This window comes from Plecotus auritus (genome assembly GCF_963455305.1).
Source record: "Plecotus auritus genome assembly, chromosome: 3".
NCBI classification, from domain to species: domain Eukaryota; kingdom Metazoa; phylum Chordata; class Mammalia; order Chiroptera; family Vespertilionidae; genus Plecotus; species Plecotus auritus.
In genome coordinates, this window is record NC_137772.1 from 134670862 (window position 1) to 134689405 (window position 18544).

At 41.1% G+C, this 18544-nt stretch overlaps 1 protein-coding gene across 5 annotated transcripts in view; it reads left to right on the forward strand.

Moving 5' to 3' along the window:
- Positions 1-18544, forward strand: part of TMCC3 (transmembrane and coiled-coil domain family 3) — a 274820-nt gene that overhangs the window by 224130 nt on the left and 32146 nt on the right. The window contains exon 1 of one of the 5 annotated variants that reach the window (XM_080659720.1): positions 3085-3624. The exons of 3 other annotated variants lie outside the window; for them this stretch is intronic. The gene's annotated coding sequence lies outside the window, so the exon portion shown is untranslated. Of the gene's footprint in view, positions 1-3084; positions 3625-18544 lie in introns of those variants that run through there. One more of the 5 variants, XM_080659722.1, reaches the window with a different exon arrangement.

The window sequence follows — 18544 nt, forward strand, 5'->3', positions numbered from 1 at the left end:
GATAAGCTGTGTCTATGCCAGGAGATCTTCTGTGCTGGAGACACTCTTATGAGACAAGACTTGCAAAATTGCAAAAGCCTCTGTGCTCAGCTTGGATGGGGTGGAGTCTCAGAGCTGAGCAGACAGCCTTGGCTTCCCGTCAGCCCTGCCCTATGAGGCCCCTGTGTCTCAGTGTCCTTCAGTAATCGCTGCAAGCACCTCTGAGAGAAAGCCACCCTCGAGTTTTGCCCGCTGCCAGTTTCTCCCCCAATGAATCTGGATTCCCAGATTCTCACCCGGAACTGGAGTTCAGCGCAGTTGGGAGCTTCCATCTTCCTCCCACTAGAGAAAGCCAGCAGCACACTCAGCAGTCAGTCATCTCTGCGCGCACTCGCGTGCGCGCCTCTAGACCTCTGCCTTCCGTGGCTCCCCTGAGTTTCCGTGCACTCCTCTCTTTTCCCAACAGTCCAGACTCCCCCCGTATGAGTCTGGGACCCCAGGGTCTCGCCTGGAACTGGGGTTCAGTAAACTGGGGTTCAGTGCCATCGGGAGCTTCCGACTCTCTCCCGCTAGAGAAAGCTAGCCAGGCACTCAGCTGCCCGTCCTCTCCGCGCGCGTGTCTCCGTACCTCAGCTTTTTACAGCTCCTCTGAGTCTCCGTGTGCCCCTCTCTTTCCTTCTAGTTGTAGAATTTCCACTCAGCCAGCTTTCCTGTGGTTCTGGATGATGTCCGTTCTCTCTTTTAGCTGTAGTTTTGAAATTGTTGTGTGAGGCAGCAGTTTAGGTGTTCACCTATGCCGCCATCTTGGTTTCTCTCTGTTATTTGACATTTATTTGAAGACTTTACTTTAACTGAGCTAGAGTCTAGACTAGATAGAGGCTGTGCAATATATTAACCTTGGAACATTCTTCTTTTTTTTCTTTTTCTTTTTTTTTTAAAATATATTTTATTGATTTTAGAGGGGAAGGGAGAGGGAGAGAGAGATAGAAACATCAATGATGGGAGAGAATTATTGATCGGCTGCCTCCTACACATCCCCTACTGGGGACCGAGCCCGCAACCCAGGCATGTGCCCTTGGCTGGAATCGAACCTGGGACCCTGCAGTCCACAGTCCAACGCTCTATCCATTTAGCCAAACCAGCTAGGGCAGTGGTCGGCAAACTCATTAGTCAACAGAGCCAAATATCAACAGTACAACGATTGAAATTTCTTTTGAGAGCCAAATTTTTTAAACTTAAACTTCTTCTAACGCCACTTCTTCAAAATAGACTCGCCCAGGCTGTGGTATTTTGTGGAAGAGCCACACTCAAGGGGCCAAAGAGCCGCATGTGGCTCGCGAGCCGCAGTTTGCTGACCACTGAGCTAGGGCAACATTCTTCTTCTTAAATATTACAGTATACTTTTACACAGAGAGTAAAGTTCTATTAGTCTAGACTTTATTAGACTGATAACACTCCCTTTTCTAAACCCCACTGCCCTTTTCTCCCCCATCGTATCCCCAACACAAAATTAAATCAATACCACTTCAACCACATAACAATGTTGAGATCTTTGCATTTGCTATCTAATGTCAAGGACAAGGAACCCCTGGTCCCCTGGACAATTTTGGTCTGAGTTTTTTATATGATTTATGGCAATTCAGATAATTGGAGAATCTGTTCAGACAAGAAAGGTCAAAAGGGAGTTAAAGACCAGTGACTGACAACAGGAAAGCTTGTACTCTTGCAGGAGTTAGTACTCAAATTACAATACAAAACAGTATGTGACCACAAAAGGGCAAGAGGTATCTCTGTGTCTGGCATGACATTGGGTCCTTTTCTGATCTCATTAATTTCTAGGAGGAATATTCTCATATGAAACTAGAGTCTTAAAAACATTAAGTTAGCCCGGTCTGTGTGGCTCAGTGGTTGAGCATCGACCTATGAACCAGGAAGTCACGGTTCGATTCCTGGTCAGGGCACATGCCTGGGTTGTGGGCTCATTCCCCAGTAGAGAGCATGCAGGAGGCAGCTAATCAATGATTTTACTACCTCTCTCTCTCCCTCTTCCTTCCTCTCTGAAATCAATGAAAATATATTTTTAAAAAACTCTAATTTACTTGCCCTAGTTCGTACAAGCTACTCAGTGGCAGAACTGGCAGTTGATCTGGTCTGCCTGACCTTAAAATCCATGCATACCCTTCTAGTGAATTGCTCCGAAGGTACTGTCCCTGAAGGCTCCAATTCTGTTTCTCCAGCCTGGTAGTCTCTGAGCATTCTTCTGGACGTCTGTGCTTAAACATACAATAGAACCTCAAATGCATTGTGTCTGAATCTGACTACTCCTCCTCCTCTACTCCAACCTCCACCTCCTCTTGGCCTCTCTTCCGTTGTCTGTCTTGTGAATGATCTTACTGGCCATGACAAGGAATGAAAAGCCAGAGTGGGGTTTTCCTTGGCTCCCCCTACTAATCCCCACAGCCAGCTGATTGCTGTGGAGTTCTTTGATGCTATTTAAACGCTATTCTCTCCTTCCCCTGCTACCACCCTCCACCCAGCCTCCACCAGCTCTTGCCTTGGAGTACTACCGCAGGCTCCAGTCTGCCCCAGCTTTCTCTGAAGGACTGGTCTAAAACAGGGATCTGATCTTTCTAATTCCTTCGGCAGCTGCCACATGGCCTCTCAGCTGAAATCCAAATACCTTAACATGATTTAACTGGAACCCTCAAAGTTTGGTCTCTGCCTGCCAACTCAGTTTTTCCTCTGCCTTCGTCGCCTTGCACTGCATCCTCCAAATCCTTACCTGTTGTCTGTGAAACTGATTCAGAACTCACTTTACCTGAAACACCTTCTGACTGACAAGTCTCTTTATACCAACCTTGCCCCACCCCCATGTTACACTCCCCCCCGCCCCCCGCAAATGCTGCCTTATAGCACCCGTGTACCTCTCATGGCACTCACCAGTGACGGTCATTGTTTCCCTCGCCACTAGACGTGAGAGGGTGCTGTGCCCCTTTGCAACTCCAGGACGCCTCGCCGCGCCTGACACAGAAAGGCACCGGTGAGCATCTGTCTCATGAATGAAGCAACAGAGAAAGGATTCTCCTGACTTCACTCACTGCCTTTGAGTCACTGCCCTTCCCTAGGCGCTTGTACTACTTACTACTAGTTCTGCCTTCATTCATGTTGGTGATTCCTGTGCTCCGTTCACTGAATTGTGTTGACTCTGCCCAACCAGAGTCTGTTGAATTGAGCCTGTTTTCCTCTTTGGTAAGCCGGGAGTGCCGACTGACCGTGTCTAGGGTTCTCTCACCATCCCAGTGTTGTGTGATAACAGAACTCTGTCCTAGGCTGCCTCCCTGCAAAGATACAGAATGTGTATCTTTTCTTCTGGCCACACAAAGAGCGCATTTATCCAGCGATGGGTTGAATACAGTGTATTATTGCTAGCAGTTATATTGATTTACGGTGCAGGGCGTGGAGTTTCTCTAAGCTCAACACAGGAATACCCAGAGATACGTGAGCAGTATCTCTAAGTCCAGAGTGAGTCATAGGAAGGTGCTGTTAGTGTCTAGCCTGCCGGGCTTGCAGAAGCGACTGCCTGCCGGGCAGGAGGGAGCTGGTTGCTGATCCTGGTCTACTTCCTGATTTGTTGTGTGGAGTTTGGTAAGTCTCTTCACCACTCTCGCATTTCAACCAGACTGTGTAAATATGTATCATAGCGCTTTGTGGTCATTAATGTTCTATGAGATATTTGAAAGAATTACAAATTATTTTTGTGCTCTTAATATTTGTCCTCGTGCTTGCCCAAATCCCTCGCTATTTCTCATCAGGTTTCTAGGTATTTAGCCTGCCTGGACTCCTAATGAACCACCTTTGGTCCTTTAAAAATGTAAATCCAACGTGTGTGATGTCAGATGAACAATGTCTGGTTTGAGTGTGCCGGTGACTGGCTGGAAAGGAGGCAGTTGTCTTCCCCCTTCCTGTCAATTTGAAAGTAATCATGGGTCTAAACCAGGGGTGGGCAAACTTTTTGACTCGAGGGCCACAATGGGTTCTTAAACTGGACCGGAGGGCCGGAACAAAAGCATGGATGGAGTGTTTGTGTGAACTAATATAAATTCAAAGTAAAGGAGCGGAGGGGAGAGCAAGAGAACCCTCCGCTCTTGCGGCTCCGCGGGCCAGATAGAACAGCCAAACGGGCCAGATTCGGCCCATGGGCCGTAGTTTGCCCACGGCTGGTTGGAATCTAACTTTGTACTGTGATATCCGATCTTTTGGCAGTTGGATATCTGAGTCCTCCCTTCCCTAGAAACTTCAGACTCTATAACACTGACTTTGGGTGACAGTGACAGCCACTGTCAGCCGCTGTGAGAAAGAAAGTTATAGAGGCTGCCCCTGAGCCTTGGGTTGGGAGCAGGAGGGGAAGCATAATGTGGGTCTGAACAATCAGGGCTCACTGGCCATCCTCAGACACCCAGGGTGCCGGACACAAGGCCCCTATGAGGCAGAGAAGCTTCCATTTCACCTGAATCCTGCCCATGTGAGCTGCTTGATGTCATAAGAAATCCATATTTAATTTGTGGCTTTGTGTGTGTGTCTATGTCATGGAAGACGTCAATATATTGCTCAAAAATAAATATAATCTTTCTTTCATTCCCTGAATATTAAAATATTTGAACACATTTATTCATTGCGTAATTTTTTTTCAATTAGCTCTGTATCAGAGGTTTGTCTGGAATGTCACAGTGGGCTGCTTTCCTGTGGGTAATGATTCTTAGCCTTTGGAAAATAAAACAAGTAGGGGTAGGAGGAGGGGTCTGGAAAGTTGTAAGGATTTGCTACTTACATTTGATCCTTTGCATCTTGGAGATTAAATTTCTGTTATTTAAAAAAAACAACACAGTTGTTCTAACAGCAAAGCATCTTAATAGCTGCATGGCATCTGAGAGCAACGTTTGACAGAGATTGACGTGCACAGTTTCAGTTGGAATGAAAGGGGGAAATTCCCACCCAAATTGCTAGAGCCCTGCTTTGTTGAATAAACAAGTGTAGCTGCCCTCTTTGTGAGGCTGTTCCCAAAGCTGCAGGAAAGGTCTCCTCCTGCGGCTGCTGGCTGACAGGCTCCTCTGGAGAAGCCCTCTCAGCGCTGGTCAGCCCTCCCCACTCCTCCTCCTCCAGGCTCCTCCCGCTGACCCAGGAGGAGTGTGTGACCTAAAGTGCAAACTTGGGTGGTTTGCAGGCTGCAGATCCGTAGCCTGGGGGAAATTTGGGGCTCTCCCCTGACTAGATCCTTCACATTCCCAGGTGTGAACCAGTGAGGATAGTGTCCCAAAAAAGATTGTCAGGACATTTTGCAGTTGATAGCCTAAGCCTAAGGACCTTGGAGTCCAGGTCACAATTTAAATAGGGCCTCAAATTTACATTTTAACCTACTACCCAAAGAGTTAAGTTTAGAGCTAGAGAGAGCATTAGGATTAAATAAGATGTTAATATAATTTACACAGACACACACATTTAATTTATGTTACTGTGTAACTTAGTCAATAGTTTTTAAATTTAAATGTCCATAAATTATAAAATACTACATATAGAAGACATTTGTTTAAAAAATAATGTGAACTGCCACTATACCTAAAACTCAGGGTAAGAAATCAAGCTTAACCCTGATTGTATATCTCTCCATCACAAGCCTCCCCACCCCTAGGACATGCTATCCTAAGGTTTGTGTTAGCCATTCCTTGCTTTTTCTGTCATTTTGCAACCTAGGTGTTTAGACCTAAATAAGGGTTTGCCTGCATTTGACCTTTATAAAGGAATTCATACTGCCTGTTGCCTTCTTCTTTCACTTGCTTCTTTTAAGATTTATCCATTTTAATTCTTATAGCTATGTTTCATTTTATTGCACTGTACAAATGCCTGTAGACCTTTGGGTTATTTCTGGATGGCTGTTATTGGTGTTTCTGATGTGTACATTGCTGCTATGAATATTTTCAATGCACTCTGAACCATGGGCATTTTTCTTAGGAATGGAATTTCTGGGTCTCTGGGGCAAACCATTTTTAATGTTTTAAGAATTCATTAAGTGTAAGTATTCTAGAAATATCTTGTAATCCCATTTTAGCATTGCTTCATTTAAAAATAAATTCTAGAACCATCAAAACAAGTTTTTGTTTTGTTTTAATGGAAGTAGTCCGATCCTGTTTTGGCTTCTGAGAAACTTCAACCTTTAGGAGATGGCTTTATTGCTTTCTTATAGTTGTTGTTACAAAACCATTTTGAAGGGCAAAACAAAACTTTAAAATCTGACAATCGCAAATAAAACAGTCTAGCCCCAGGAGTCATGTGTGTAGACAGTCACTAGGTGAATGAATTCTGTGAATCGCTTTGTTTGCATGGGTAGGGACATGCATGCCTGTCACATGCTGCCCGTGTGCTCCTATTAAAGGACCCTGCTTGGGAAACACCATCACCCACACAATACAGATTCAAAGTTGTGAGCAGTTGGAGACTGAGTTCTCCATAGAAATATTTCAGTAGCATTGGTCCCTGGAGGAGATGGCATTTTGTGAAGAGTTATACAAGAATGATGTAACATTAGTATACATTATTTTTTTATGGGATTTTACTTGAAAACTTATATATTTATGAATTGGCAACTCCAGCTCCATTCCATAAAAATTATTTTAGAACTACCTTTTGAAACATGGTTTTACTTCTTTGTCAGATTTAAAAAACCTTTTCAGTAGGGAGCTTTTCAGAAAGTAATCTCATATATTAAATTAAGGTAGTTTGCATTACAAAAATGGTCACTGTCCTGAATACTGAGGCCAGTTATTTTGCTATTATTAGTAAAATCATAGGTCCTAAGAGGAAACAAGAAAGTATTTGGAGTGTGCTAATGAAATCTTGCAAGTATTTGCATAATAGTCTCACTTTGACAGTGTGGGCACTGGAGACTTTTGTTTTAATATTAAAATAAGATGAATAAAAACAAACTAAACCAGAAAGAGATTATAAAATAAAAAGTATCTTTGGTCCCAGCTTCCTAGTCCTGTTCCCCAGAGATAACTACCATTCACAATTCCTAAGATACCCTCTAGAGATTTTCATATAGAGCACATGTGTATACATTTATATAAACCCCACCAGGGCCCCTTTTTAAAGCATAAACAAGTATGTATGTAGACAGAGTTCTGCATCTTTTCTCTAGTCATTCAGCTTGGACAGCTTCCCATGGTAGCCATTCAAGTCCACCTCCATTTAAACGGCTGCACTGTTTTCCATTGTACTAGAATTTTTTTAAAAATATATATTTTTTATTGATTTCAGAGGAAGGAAGAGGGAAGAGAGAGATAGAAACATCACTGATGAGAGAGAATCATTGATTGGCTGCCTCCTGCACGCCCCCCACTGGGGGTTGAGCCCACTACCCTGGCATGTGCCCTTGACCAGAACCGAACCTGGGAATCTTCAGCGTGCAGGCTGACACTCTATCCATTGAGCCAAACCAGCTAGGGCTGTACTAGAATTTTTTAAAGTTGTTCCCCTTTGATGGATGTCTGTGCTGATTCTCGAACTGAAAACAGGTAGTGGTGAATCGAGGCAGACTATCCTGTTAGAAGCAGCAAAAAGGAGGAGAAAAGGCAAAGGCTTGTAATTACTTTGTTGTCCATTTTTGGTCTTTAAATCTCTTTGGTATTTTTGTTTGTTTTAATGTGCTTTGAGAACTATATGGACTCTCAAGAGGGCTAGTTTTTCACCCCCACTTGCCTTTCCTTCTTTGTGATGGTCACGGTGGTTGAAGAAATCGTGATATTTAACTGACGACCTGAGGATAAGGAATATATTTACAATTTATCAGCTAAAGTGCTGGGAGATTCCATTTCTCTTCTTTCTTAATTCTATTGTAATGGATTATTTGTTAATAGCATGATTAACCTTTCGTATGACGATTCATCTATTTAGACATGGAGGAGTTTTATTATACAGAGTTTATTACTACATTAATATTTCTCTAACAGTGTTTGCAAACACTATCAGTTGCCTATCCAAGCACCATTTTCCTTCTCTTTCTATATAGCTGGCCGAGCCAGCTTCTGCAGTAGAGGCTGAAACAGGGGTGGGCAAACTTTTTGACTCGAGGGCCACAATGGGTTCTTAAACTGGACCGGAGGGCTGGAACAAAAGCATGGATGGAGTGTTTGTGTGAACTAATATAAATTCAAAGTAAAGGAGCGGAGGGGAGAGCAAGAGAACCGGATAGAACAGCCGGATCCGGCCCGCGGGCCGTAGTTTGCCCACGGCTGGGCTGAAATGTTACTGCTTCCACATCCTCCCTTGCAACTAATGCATAGACATAGGACTCAGTCCTGGCCAAAGGAGCCTAAGGGGAGCTTCTAGAGAATATTTTCCTCTCTAATAAAATAAGAAAAGACAGCAATACTTGTCTATAACCAGACGTTGTCTACATGTCTGCAGTAGAACTGCAGTAGTTTTCTTGCCTCCATGAAGGAATAAGCAAATGTCCTGAGGATATTGGAATGGATAAATGAAAGGAGTTTGGGTCTTTGATAACATTTTTAAGCCACCAAATTAGCCCTGTCCTCTGATCTTTTTAGTTTGTGAGTTCAAAAAGGCCCCTATAGTTGGACTTACTTTATTCAGTTACTGAAATTATCCTACCCAATATGGAATTTTACCCAAAGACAATAATATCAAAGTACAGAGGGCTCAGTTATGACAGTCAAGTGCCTACTGTGTTTCAGAGACAATGTGAGGCTCTGGGACTGTAAAAAAGGGGAAGACACAATAAGGTAACTAATAATACAAGGCAGTGGAGGATTTAGTGCAACAGGAAGGACTCTAAGAGCAGCAGGAGTTCTGAATAAGCACTGATTACCAGATGGGAGGAGATAAGAAATGACTGTGTGTGGAAAAGGTTAAACTGAGCCAAACTCCTAAGGAGCCCCAGGGTGTTGGTAAGTAGAAGATTGGGGATGGCATTTCTGGAATTGTGTATGAGATTTTAAAAAGCACAGACTATGGAATCAGACATGAGTTCAGACTCTGGCTCATCGCTTGCTAGTTTGTGACCTTGTCAAAGTCCTAATTTCTGTGATGCTTATCGTGAGTGACTAAACATAACTTACAGAATTGGGGTGAGGATTAAAGGCAAAATATGTCAAACATCTGTCATGCTTACGGGGGCATAGCAGGCACCATGTAGTAGATGGTGGAAGTGGAAGGGGTGGTAAGACTGCATGTGTGGGTGGAGCACATGAGCAAAGGTGAGATGAGCTAGTAGAACTGATCTAGGCATGTTCTTCATCTTGTCACAGTTCACCTGGATCAGACCATTTGGTCCAGGTAAGAGGTGTGAATGGAGAGATTCAGTTTGGGTCAAGACATGGAGGACTTTGACTTCCAGCTAACAAAATTTATATCCTGTATACAGCCTCTGTGGTGACCGTTGAGAGGGGCAGTCTGGAAACAGTGAGTTGAGTTAGAAAGTGTGGTCCAGATGTGCAGTATGAAGACTTAGTCCAGGCAGGTATCAGGTGTTGGAGAGAATATCAAGAAAGAAAGAGAACTTGATGTGAGGCAAAGGGGAAGAACGACTTAACAATGAGTCCTAAAGACTTAATGTCTGTCAGTTGTTTATTGTGAAATTCAGAACAGATTTGTAACACTTTCAGATAATCATATCCCGGGTTGGGACAAGAACATTTGGCAAGATTTATTGAAATTTTTGATGAAAGATGCTATATAAGTGGAAAATAAATGATGTGCCCAGATCTGCTTGCCATTTAATTCTTGCCTAATTATTTGTCACTTTCTCACTGTTTGCATAAGAAGTTTGGTTCCTTTTAAGAATGTGCCCCCTAATAAAATAAACATACCCTTGCCTCTGATTAGATAGGATTGAACACTTTTAGTCAGTCCTGTAATATGAAGTACATATTCACTGGCTGTGATCTACATGTTTATCCAGGATGAAAAGCAATTAAACAAACTATCTCTACCACAGGGATTGTGGCACTTACAGATGTTTAAAATGGCCTTATTAATAAAACGTCAGTCATAACAACATCTGAAGTAATGAATGGCATCAGAGGCATCATCCTGTTTAGAAATCAAAGGCATTTTCGTTCATCACATTCAGGATAACATCTTAGGCTGAATGAGGTTTCATAATGTTCTCAGTGGTGAATCTTGAACAGATGGTCCTCTAACATTTTGAAATGCTGAATAATGTAGGTGGACTGAGTCAATTTAATAAAAATAAAGTACACTACATTGTAATACTATTACACAGCAGCCATTGGGGTCTTATTAAGCTCATCAGCTTTCCCCATAAAAGACAATAAAACCCCATCGTTCACATATTTTAGGGAACTATGCATGAGTAAAAGCCTCTTAAGAAGAAAGACAATCTTCTGATTGGACATAAAATTAATGTTTTCCCATGGCAGTTCTGTGCACAGGCAGTTCTGTAATAAGCTCAGAGCAGGTGTCCTATCTGAGTTCATTGGGAAGTTAGGGCTCTAAGCCAGATACAGACCCATGATTTGGTTCATTACAGTTCCCAGTAAAGATTTTTTTAAAAATTTGGTGTTGAAATTTTCCCAGACTGCTTTCTGTTCTTCATACACTTTCCCCCCTTTTAGTATTCTAACATGTGTGTGTGTTTTGGACAGAATCTGAGTAATAAAAGTGGATAGGTGTACCTCAGTATACAGTCAGAAGAATCTGGGATATTTTCTGTAATTATGGCTTAGTTACAGTGTGCAGGGAAGGATTTCTCTTCGTAATCTATAATAATAAAAGCTTAATATGTTAATTAGACTGGACAGCTGAACATTCCGGACGGCCTTCCAGACGAAGCCAGGGCTGTGAGGGCCGAGCCCCTTGCACGAATTTCGTGCATTGGGCCTCTAGTCCATAAATAAAAAAGAAAAAGGAAGTCATCTTTAGCTATTACCTTTTCTTTCATCCTAGGTGAAAATTTTGTTCCTTTTCATCTGTAGAGCTCTCTGATAAAAAGCACCAGGGCTGTGATAATTAGAGTTTGTTTAGCATTTCGGGTCCCCAAAAGAGAGATAGGTGGAGATAGAATAAATTACCAATCATGTTTTTATGAGGCAAAATGCCTGACTTCCCATCATGTGATGGGTAATACCAGTTTAAGTGAGAACACAGCTGTCCTTAGCTTCAAACGTGTGTTTTTTAAAGTAGGTCTGCTTATATGATCCCTGCATCCCAGGCAGGGGCCCCTGGGTGTTGCTGTGCAGGGCAGCATGCAAGTACAGCCACAGAATGACCAAATCCTACAGATTCAGTGAATCCTGTGTAACTGGGAGCAGCACATGAACCAGATCTGAAATTCCTGTGTGCAGTAGAGGCACAGTTACATGTTTTAAAGAATTAATAAGATTCTAAACAGTGTCTGTAATTAAGGGAGGTTTTAAGGGTGATTTTTTTTTCCTTATACTTTTTTGGATATTTCAGCTTCTCTATTCCTCAATATTTTATTTTTATAATTTAAAAAATTGCCACCTACGTTTAAAACCCTGGCTTCTCCTTGCCTACATGATGAAGGGTCAAGCCTAGCATGGTTTACAGAGCCTGCCCCAGGCTGTCTATCTTCTTGAGGCACTCATGCCTTCTCTCTTTTTCACCCCAGCCCCCAGTCATACTCTGATTTAGAATAACCCATTTAGGCCTTCTAAATTCTAGATGGCCAAGAAAACTTTTAGTTTCCTAACTATTTTACTTTCTGTCTGTGCTTGCTAGCTCTCTTGGCTGATTTTTTAGCTTCCTCTCCTACGTCTGAGCCAAATATCACCTTGGAAGCTTCTATCGCTGAAGCTTCTGGTTGCTCACTTCCAGCCCTTGTGCACTCAAGGTCCTCACTACATTGTTCTTCTCCAGCCCTGCATCCTGTACATCTTCCTGCCTAAGTGTCTCTCAGCCCTAGTGGGAGCTCCTAGGGCAGAGTTCACCATACTCATCTTTCCATGAGCGCTTTTAGCATACTGCCTGGCTCACAAAAGATTCCCAGAAAAACATTTTTGAAGTGGAAATGTTGTATTGTGGGGGGCCTGGCTTGGAACCTAAATTAATCAATTCCATTAACAGTGATAACACAGTTTGGTCTGAGTGAGTAAGCACTACTTGTACTTTGTGTGCTTTAGCTAATTCAGCCTCTTAGAGAAACATTGGCTTTCTTAAGAACTATTGTGAGTGAACCATTTGCAACCTGCATCAACATGGCATTTAGGGTGTTGCTGTATTGTGCAGAATTTAAAATTAAATATATTTGTGTGTAGATCTGAGGTACTTAATTATATCACAGATATTAATGCCTTGCTACTAGTATGCCATACAGATGGCTACTCACTGTGTTTTGTACATTTGCTCTTTTATATTCTGACTAGTGGCCTGGTGCATGAATTCATGCACATTGAAAGGAAATTAATTAGAAGAAATATTTTTTTTAAATATATTTTATTGATTTTTTACAGAGAGGAAGGGTGGGGGACAGAGAGCTAGAAACATCGATGAGAGAGAAACATCGATCAGCTGCCTCCTGCACACTCCCTACTGGCTATGTGCCCGCAACCAAGGTACATGCCCTTGACTGGAATCGAACCCGAGATCCTTGAGTCCGCAGGCCGATGCTCTATCCACTGAGCCAAACCAGTTAGGGCTAGAAGAAATATTTTAATATCGCTATTCGACCTTACTCTATAATAGAAGTGTCAACCAAATTCACGATCGATATTGACAGATAGAAACACACGCGTGCAATTGGCGCCAGCGAGAGCTTTATATGTATCACGCATGTGTGAGTCAACTTAGCCTTTTATAGATATAGAATAAACTTGCTTCATTAGACCTGCTTTCTGATTTAGCTAAACTTTTTCCAGCCCAATGAAGTACCCCAACTTCTCTTTCAGGTAATTGTCAGCAACACAGCAGTAAATATCAACAAGAAGCAGATTATTAGTGTAGATCATACAGGGAGAACAAAGGGTAAAATATTTAACTGCAGCAGTGTTTGACTATATTCTGCACAGTGAGAAAACCTGAAGTTGTTTTCAAGGTCCACCATTTCTTCTTTTCAGTTGGGTCAAGTTTCTAAATCTTCCGTTTTCCGACTAATGAAAAGAAAATAGGATTCCACCAAGTCTCCTATTTACCTACTCCAGGACTTCTGTGAGGATCAAATGAGATGAGGCACAGGAAAATGCTTCACAGACATTTGGTTACAGTGTATAATGTTTCCACCTGGCTATAAAGCAAGTCGTGTTCTAGCTAGGGAGAGGAAGCCAGGCATTGCTACGTGACCTCATTACCCAGACAGACACTTGGTATCTTAGCCTTTTATATATATATAGATACTAAAACCAAGTATTTATTAGGTGTGTCATGAAAGCTTTGGAAACGTTAAAAATATTAAAGAGCTGATAGAATGCAATATGTATTGACACACTTATGAAATTAAGGTTCTTTTTTTCTGCTGGAATTGAACAATACTGTATGTTAACCAACATTTATTGAGTACCTGCAATGTTATAAGTACTATAAAGATAAAGTTGTAATTTTAACAGCTCCTGTATTCTCATTGATTTTTTTGGTGTGTTTTAGTCTTTACTTTTTTGAGCAATAACTTGTAGTAAAGTGCATACACCTTAAATGTACAATTATACAGTTACATGATTTTCGCCTGTGCGTGCCCTGAGTGACTACCCCCAGCATCAACATTGTCAGCACCCAGCACCCCTTTGTGCCACCTTCCCGCAGATCATTCTCCCTACCCCTCCCCACAAGGGTGACCGCTGTTCTGACCTCCGGATCCCTGGAATCAAACAGCAAGTACACTTTGTGTGTGGTCTCCTTCATTAAGTATGACATACATGAGCTTCATCTATGTTGTTGTGTTAAGAATTACTCATTTCTTTCACTTGCTGCATATGGTTTTTAACTACTGTTTGCTTAATTTTCATTTTGGTAAGATTCATTATAAGGAAGGGCAACTACAGGGTGGGGCAACAGTAGGATTACAGTTTTGAGTATGGAAAAAAGAGTTTATTCTTATATTATTATTTATTAATTATTGTATTATTTTCTATACAAAGAGCTACAAACCTTTTTTTGCCCCACCCCGTATTCAATTTGTGTTCTTCGGTATGTGGGTATGTGGTGGGTATGTGCGTAGGGCTACCAGCGTTACAGAATTGTTGGGTATCAGAGCTGCAGAGGCCTTGGAAGCTGAAAGTCCGACTACCTTGTTTTCTTAAATGAGGGCCCTGCACCTGGAGCCCTGGTCCCCTGCTGATCTAGTCCTGGTTTCTTTCTGCAGTCACGGTGCTACATCACAATGCAGATTTCATCATATGAGTGACCCAGTCATCAGGAAAACAGTCCTAGGAATTTAGGAATTTAGAAATTCAGAAATATATAATCAGCAAGACTTAAAAATGTTGGCCTTTAAATGGAAAGAATTTTATTTCTCTGGAAATTTCTTTCATTCGTTTATAACACTTCTTACTGTCAGTTCAATGAGGTGTTATGGCTCTGCTCATGGAACATTTTTTAAACAAGGTGTTTATTATGACATTTTCAGTTTCAGTACATTGTCTTGAACTTTTGCCATTCCCAGATATAGTCCTTATACTGCAAAGATTATTCGTAGGATGAAAGGTCCCTTAGGGTAAATTATGATTGTGATCTCTGCAAGTAAAAAACTAGTCCTTAATCTTATACCCTCCTGCTAAGGTACTAATAATTCATAGAAAGTTTCATAGAAAACAAGGAGAGATTAGTGGACTCAGAGCAATGGAAAATTAAATCCTTTATTGACCCACTCCAGGAACTAACCTCAGAACATTCTTCAGTATGTTAGCGCCTCCTTAAATATAATTAGCAAACAGGAAGGAGTGGCTCGTCTTTTTCCTATTTATAAAGCACTGTTTTTCAAACAGTATTGAAGCTCGTTGGTTGGCCATGAAATAAATTGAATGAGTAACAGGTATCATTTTATATTTTTATAAGGAAAAGCAGAAGAAAGAGTACAGCAGATACCCACATACTTATCCAGATTCAACAATTAAACTTTTTATGTTTGTTTTGTGTGGGTGTGTATGTAATCTGTTTCAAAGTAAGTTACACACAGATATCAGGGAACTTAGTTTCTGATCTGTATCTAAAAACAAGCACTTTTTTACGTAATAAAATTAATATACCCAACAATATTCATTATAATTTCCAAGTATGCAGCTGTCCAAAATATAGGCTGTTTCTTAAAAAGACACTTGCATTGCATGTAGTAAAGATAAGCATTATTTCATAAAACGTGTTTCAATTACATATGTGTATACATGCACACATACTGTATATATTTATGTATTGGTAAAATAGGTATTTATTACTGTGGGCCTCTTCCAGAATTTGTAATAGACTGCTTTATAGCAAAGAAGCCGATTACAAAAACAGGTATTTGCCACTCAGTGATACTGCTAGTTCTGTGTGTGCTGAGTTTTATTTGGTATCATAAAAGTGAATATTTTCAGTAATCCAAAAATTCAACAAGGAAGACAACACAAGTAGGGTCCCACTCAACAGTATAAATAAGAGCCAAAATGGATGGACAAGGAGGCAGTAACACGGGCAGGAGTCCTATGGAAAGGCCTCATGGAGAAGGTCTTGAAGGGATGATCAGATTTGGATAAGACAGAGGCCTCGGAAATGGTGTGTCCAGAAGGGCATAATGTAATTATGGAGGTTAAAAAAAAAAAAAAAAAAGTAAAAGTACAGCAATGCGTTCAGTAGACTAAGTGCTGAGATCTGTCCAGTGGGTGGTGGAAGGAAGAAGACATTGGGAGAGTTGGAATGGAAAAAATTATTCAGAAATTAAGACCTAGCAGCAGGAGGAACTCAGTTCCTTTATTAAAGGAAGAACCATTGTACATCCTGAACAGTGATGTACAATGATGGAAGTTTAGAAGATTTGTGTAATGACTCTAAGGCTGGATTGATGTAAAACATTGAAAGAATTGAAAACCTGATTAAACTCTTGCCTTTGTAAGTAAGGTAGGAAGTGAGGGTGTGGATGCAGGTATATGGATCCAAAGATGGCAAGGAAAGGACATTCTAGAGAGAAATGATTGGACAAAGAAATAATAGAATTTGGTGACCGTTTGAATAAGGATGAAGGAGAGAGAACCTGGATAAAATTAGAGAATGATTCCATTCATGGATAAGGTCATGGAATTAACTATAGCCCGGCCCAGAATAACCCTGCGCATTACCTAGAAAAACAAGATTCCATGATATAATACTCTCAAGAATTAGGTTGAGGGACTTTTTAGAGGACATAGAAAGTTATAATCATTAGATAAATTTTTCTAATGCAGTTTTCCCTTGTTTTGCTTAAAGACTTCTGTCTTTAGGGTCTTACTATAGAGTCCTGGTTTTACTGTAAATAGCAACAGAGAAGACTAATGACACTTATTAAAAGGTTTTAAATTATAGTCATTTGAGGTTCTATGCCTTTTTAAAAGTAAGGTTAATCACTCAAATACTAAGTATTCCTCTTTTGGGTATCTTTACTGTTCAGTTCAGGTACTTTGAAACTTGATCCTTAAGTGCCCTCCAGGTATGCATTTGAGGCCCTGTATGTCTTTTCTCCTCCCTCAGATGAAATGTGTACACAGGAGGATTCTTGAGTGGGCCGAGTTGTTAACACTTTCCACCAGAAGAGCTTAATCATGGTGACAGTAGTATCATTGTTCTTGGCTCTGGAATTCCTGAAGTTCCCACTTATTGGGGGGTTTGTTGTGTTTAAAACGTAATAGCCTACACTGAAGCACTTACTCTGTATGAGTCGCTGTTCCAAGCACTTCACAATCATTAATTCATTTAATCCTCACAATCACCCTGTAAAGTAGATACCGCTGTCCTCACTCATTTTGCAGATGAGGAAACCGAGGCATAGGGAGAATAAGTTACCCAAGGTGATACAATTGACGTGGCAGAGCTGGGCTTTGAACCTATACAGTCTGGCTCAGCATCTGTGCTTTTAACCACGATCTTATGCTACCACTGTGTGTAGTTAACCTCTGTTGTAGGACACATGGCTCTGGATCAGGGCTTTCCTACGAATCTGAGCTGGCTGGTTGCTGCAGGTGTGAGTGGGCCCTGGCAGGCAGTTCCCTCTGTTGGAAAAGACAGTCAACCCAAATATAGACTCGGGTTCTAAGAAGGATCATGGTATAATGTTTATCTTAAAAATCACAACCCACATTCAATTTATTTCTTTGTCGTTTCCTTTCTCCCAGATTACAAAACACTATGTTCCTAGAGGACTATTCTCTGAGATCTAAATCTTTGGTGCTTTTCAATTGTTGTGGCTGTAGGAGAAGGAAAAAACGGAAGCCTTCTCTTGCCTGCGTCGTGGTTGCAGAGCATCTAATGATTACAGTATTACTAGGGCTTGAGCCAGACGAGGGAGTGTATGTACAAGCTGGCATGCTTCACTGGAGACGAGAATCATTGTTTGTGGTTAAAACAGAAGCTACCTACATTTTTTATTACATAAGATATCTTGGGATTTAAGCTAGTCTCTTCTCTTATTAATGTCCAGTGGGGAACATCTCTAAAGAACTGTCCAAAGCTGTCTCCTTATTGTTTGCTATTCTGGTTTCTCCATTATACATATTTTTCACTTTGTAATATTTAATGGTAACACAATGATTTAAGTGAATTGCATTTCAGGGGTTGTAGGGGTTATAGTTCAGGTACATGCAGTGGGCTCTCAATAAAAGGCAGGGATATTATTAGCATCCAGACCTTGAAGCCAGCTGGAACCACAACTTTGCCATTTGCTTGCCTTATGGCTTCAGATAAGTAACTTACTTTTTCCATATATAAAATAGAAGTAATTATTCTAACCTTAGATTATTGAAAGCAAAAATAAAATATGTGAAGCATTTAGAAAATTACTTGATGCTTAACAAGTCCTTAGCAACTGATAACTTCTCTTTTTAAAATAAATTTTAAGTACTCTGCCAATTTATTTAAAATAAATTTTAAATATCCTGATATAAATACTTATATCTGACCATTCTTCTTGAGGCCTTCTTTTCCCCTTTACACAAGTCACTGACTTCTTAGACCCTGGAAGATAGAAGGACTCCTTTGTTTTGCCTCCATGTTCTATTGAATTGTGGTTTCCTGAGGGACAAGGAACTATTTTTACTTGATAATCTTGCTAGTGCATTAAATAAATTATTTTTTAAGTTTTTTAATTTAATGCAATGCAAGACTGCTTTTTTGTCATCACAATTAATGGATTGAATATGTGTGTTAGAAGGAGCAGCCTCCTGGGTTCCCTGCCGTAATTATGATGGTAACCCCAGGGAAAACGTCACTTAGGGAGTACAACTGCATATTATGTTTTTTAATTAATTTTTAGAGAGAGGAAGGGAGAGAGAGAGAGAGAGAAACATCAATTGGCTGCGTCGTGCACCCCCCTGCTGGGGATTGAACCTGAAACCCAGGCATGTGCCCAGACCAGGAA